The following is a 5,431-nucleotide window of genomic DNA, read 5'->3' on the forward strand; positions in this document are numbered from 1 at the left end:
TCTGAGACACTATAAAAAGACCAAACCTAAGAATAATCAGAATAGAAAAAGGAGAAGACTCCAAGCTCCACAGACCAGAAAACATTTTCAACAATATCATAGAAGAAAATCTCCCCAACCCAAAGAAAGAAATGCACACAAACATATAAGAAGCCTAAAGAACTCCAAATAGAATGGATCAGAAAAGAAATCCTCCCACCAAATAATAATCAAATCATTAAATGCACAGAACAAAGAAAAATATTAACAGCTGCAAGCAAAGAAAGCCAAGTCACATATAAAGGCAAACCTCTCAGAATTACACCTGATCTTTCAACAGAGACTATGAAAGCCAGATGTAATGCAGACACTAAGAGACCACATATGCCAACCCAGACTACTATACACAGCAAAACATTCAATCACCATAGATGGAGAAAATAAGATATTCCATGACAAAATCAAGTTATATCAGTACCTAGCCACATGTCCAGCCCTACAGAAGATACTAGAAGGGAAACTCCAACCCAAGGACACTATCTACACCCAGGAAAACACAGGAAATAAATAACTCCACATCTGCAAAGCCAAAAGAAAAAAAGAAAAAGAAATACACAAACACACGCATACATACACACACATACATAACACACACACACACACACACACACACACACACACACACTATATCAACACAAACATTAAAATAAAAACAGGAACTAACAACCACTGGTCATTAATATCTCTCAACATCAATAGTCCCAACTCCCCAATAAAAAGACACAGGCTAACAGAATGGATGTGAAAACAGGACCCATTGTTCCCCTGCATACAAGAAACACACCTCAGCAATAAAGATAGACATTACCGCAGAGTAAAGGTCTGGGGAAAAGGTATTCCAAGAAAACAGACCCAAGAAGCAAGCTCAAGTAGCCATTCTAGTATCTAATGAAATAGACTTTCAATCAAAACTAATCAAAAGAGAGGGGAAGAACACTGCATACTCATCAAATGAAAGATAATCTAAAAGGACATCTGAATCCTGAACATTTATACCCCAAATGCAGGAGCACCCACATTCATCAAAGAAACATTACTAAAGCTTAAATCATGCTTGAAACCTACACATTAATACTGGCAGACTTCAACTCCCCACTCTCACTAATAGATGGATCATCAACACAGAAACTAAGTAGGGAGATAATGAACTAATAGATGTCATAAATCAAATGTACATAATAGATATCTACATAACATATCACCCAAACTCAAAAGAATACACCTTCTTCTCAACAATTCACAGTACTAGTCCATAAAGCAAGCATCAACATATACAAGAAGATAGAAATAAGCCATTGTATCTTATCAGACCACCTGGATTAAAACTGGAACTCAAAAACAACAGAAACAATAGAAAGCCTAAAAACTCATGGGAAATGAATAATTCCTTACTGAATGACCTCTGGGGCAGATACAAAATAAAAAAAGAAATTAAAGACTTCATAAAATTCAATGAAAATGAAGGCACTACTTACCAAAACACATAGATTCCAATGAAAGCAATTAAAAGAGAAAAGTTCGTAGAACTAAGCACCTTCATAAAGAAATTGGAATGATCCCATACCAGCAACTTAACAGCACACCTGAAAGCGCTAAAACAAAAAGAAGCAGAGGAGTAAAAGGCTGGAAATCATCAAACTCAGGACTGAAATCAATAAATTAGAAACAAAGAGACCATTTAAAGAATCAACAAAACCAAGAGCTGGTTCTTTGAGAAAATCAACAAGTTAGGCAAACCTTTATCCAAACTAACTAAAAGGCAGAGGGAGAGTACTCAAGTCAGCAAATCAGAAATCAAAAGGGAAAGATAACAATGGACATAGAAGAAATCCAAAGACTCATTTGGGCTTACTTAAATGCCCAAATATGCCTATATGCCACAATATTTGAAAATCTAAATGAGTGTTCACTTCAGCAGCACATATACTAAAATTGGAATGGTACAGAGAAGATTAGCATGGCTCATGTGCAAGGATGACAAGCAAATTTGTGAAGCATTCCATATTTTTGAAAGACTCCACCCAGCAGGGTATAGGGGCAGTTACAGAGACTTAAAGTTGGACACTGGACAGAGTCCCGCAAATGTAGGGAGGAGAGAGGGGATGGGAGAGGGTAGATGAGGGAGGGGGTGGAATTGGGAGAGGAAGAAAGAGGGAGCTACAATTGAGATGTAAAGAACTCAAACTACAGAACAAGCAGGCAATTTATACTCCTAATCCCACTACATGGGAATAGTTCTGAGACCTGCAGAGATATAAATGTAAAGGCATAGCGAGGCCTCATGTTGACAACAGATTCTCTGTGACTAAGTATTAGAGTACACCAATAGTTAGGCATGAAGGAAGACTTGCAAATGCCTTATGTCGACCCATACAATGACCAGAAATCTAGCTTTAATTGTTCTGTGCATCCTGCACACCTCGTACAATTATAATGTTAGAATTGTATAATGCTTGTGATAAATTATGTTTTCAGAACAAAATATCCAGCTGGATCTGACTTGACAGGAATCATTGCCCCAGGTACGATGGACACTGACATCTTGCATCCTCCTAGTTCTAGTCCCGGATGATTCTGTTGCTTTTACTCATCAGATTTGGACAGCTTCCTGGACAACATTGTAGAAAACTTCTGACCCAATTTGGACCACCATTCCAATCTCCTCCTAAGCCTGGAATCTCTCAACATTTAGAAACTGAACCACAAATGCAAGATAGTGTAGTTTTACAGCCAAGCTTAGTTGATTAGGGGACAAGATTGTCTTAGATTAAGTTAAAGAAGTTAAGCTATTAGAGTTGAAATAGGATAGATATTGAATCTCATTCTGGAATTTAGACCCAACAAGACAGGAAAGACACTTCAAACTGGACGAAAGCAGATGGCCAGTTCACTATGAATGTGACATGTATAGAACTCATTATTCTCATGATTGTCACATGGTTCTCCCTGCTGTATGTAGTTTGCTTTATACATGTATAATAAAATAAAAGTATTAATAAAAAAATCTAAATGAAATGGACAATTTACTTGATAGCTACCAGTTACCAAAATTGAATCAAGATCAGGTAAATAAATTAAATAGTCCTATATCTCCTAAGGAAATAAAAGCAGTCATCAAAGTTCTCCCAACCAAAAAAAACCCAGGGTCAGATGGATTTAGTGCAGAATTCTACCAGACCTTCAAAAAAGAGATAATGCCAATTGTCTTTGAGTTTTTCACAAAATAGAAACAGAAGGAATATTACCAAACTTATTCTATGAGGCCACAGTCACCTTGATACATAAGCCACACAAATACTCAATTAAAAAAAGAGAATTTCAGAGTCATTGCCCTTAGGAACACTGATGAAAAAACACTCAATAAAATACTTGCAAACTGAATACAAGAACACATCAAAAATATCATTCACCATGACCAAGTAGGCTTTATTCCAGGTATACAAGAATGGTTCAATATATGGAAATCCATCAATGTAATCCATCATATATCTACACCGAAAGAAAAAAAACCACATGATCATCTCCTTAGATGCTGAAAAATCATTTGACAACATCCAACAATCATGCATGTCAAAGGTCTGGGAAAGATCAGGGATATAAAGCACATATGTAAACATTGTAAAGGCAATATACACCAAGCCTATAGCCAACATCAAACTAAGTGGAGAGAAACTTAAAACAATTTCACTAAAATCAGGGACATGACAAGGCTGTCCACTTTCTCTATATCTCCTTAATGTAATATTTGAAGTCCTTATTTAGAGCAATGAGAAAACTAAAGGATACAAAGGGGATACAAATTGGAAGAGAAGTAGTCAAAGTATCTCTATTCACAGATGATAATGATAGCCTACACACATGAACCCAAACATTCCACCCTACAGCTGATAAACACATCCAGCAAATTGGCTGGATACAAAATCAATTTAAAAAATTGGTTGCCCTCCTTCATATAAATGACAAATAGGTTGAGAAAGGAATTAGGGGAACAACACCCTTTACAGTACCCACAAAAAACTATAAAGTATCTTGGTTTGGACTCAGGGGTGTCTCTGTTTCCATTTATATTCCACTCTTAGGTTTAGAGAAAAGAGTTGAAGAAAAAGAAGGGAGAATATAGAAAAATATAGGAAAAATAAAGCAAAAATTAGATTAGTGAATCTACTCCTCAACTTAATGCTTTAATTGTTACTCACAAGGTTTTTTTTTAAATTTACTGATACAGAATTTTGTATAGAGACACAAAATAAGTTTAGATTTAGATACAGTGGCATAGAATTCAAATGTAATATTGTTATTGAAACATTTTATACACATACATATATATTTCCACTGTATATGAGGTATTATGCCTTTATGACTCAATTATAATACAAGGTTTACTTCTAATACTTTGAAAGTTCTATTGCAGTCCATTTAGGTTAAATAAGTTATACAAGTTAATTGTTAGTTGATCAAATCATGGTCATACCAATTACTAGTCTATTTTTATCACAAGAATATGCATCTTAGCAGCAACAGATACATATGATTCCATAGAAAGATAGTGTGAAATAGTTAGATAAGTTCTTCAAAAACCTCAGAGACCTACAGAATATGACATTTAAAAATGTTTTTATTATTCTAAAGACTCGTTGAAAATGAGACAGATTAACTCCTGGCAACACCAAGCCTACCTCAAAGAGGATGATGAGCATCAAAGAACCTCCTTATGAATATGCCTTCAAATGTGGCAAACAAGCCACTGGGAAAAATGACCTAGTTTCTGCCACAAACAGAATTTTGCCCAAAAAACGTTCCTTCCTCACAAATATGTCTGCCAGATGTATTGGGCCATAAGTCTGAAGAAGATGCTCCAACATTATAGAGAGTTTGGGGTGATTATTCAGGTAGAAACTGTCTCTATCATCTTCTCATTTGGGAAGCTGCTAAACTGCACTCCTGGTATACTCAGGTAATCAATTGTATTCCTTCTCAAGTCTCTGATGGGGCTGAAAACCTGATAGTTTAGTTTTACAATTAACCTTAACTATTTAGGGCTTAAGATGATTTTAGTTCTACATAAATGCTTTAAGTTGATAATAATGAGATATAATAGATATTGATTTACATTCAGAACTTTAGATGCACCAGGATAGGAAAGATGTTTTCTTCAAGGTTGCTAAATATAAAAAACCAAAACACTAAGATTGTAACATTTATATAATTCCTGATTATATCATTGTTCTTCTTGCTGTGGGTAGTTTATTGTATATATGTTTAATAATATAAGTGTACATGTGAAATATTAAATATGTATATTTAATAAAAAAGAAAAAATTTTAAAATGTTCTTGAGACTTCCTTTGAGAAAGTGTTATCTCAGCTGAAAAGGAATTCTAATTCATATTAAG

General features: G+C 34.9%; 1 non-coding gene across 1 annotated transcript; it reads left to right on the forward strand.

Moving 5' to 3' along the window:
- The first annotated feature begins 1,941 nt into the window (after positions 1-1,941).
- LOC127202430 (U6 spliceosomal RNA) lies at positions 1,942-2,048 on the forward strand. Its single transcript, XR_007832310.1, has one exon. It is a non-coding gene; the product is annotated as a U6 spliceosomal RNA (small nuclear RNA).
- The last annotated feature ends 3,383 nt before the right edge of the window (positions 2,049-5,431 follow it).

Source organism: Acomys russatus, chromosome 18, assembly GCF_903995435.1.
Source record: "Acomys russatus chromosome 18, mAcoRus1.1, whole genome shotgun sequence".
Lineage (NCBI taxonomy): Eukaryota > Metazoa > Chordata > Mammalia > Rodentia > Muridae > Acomys > Acomys russatus.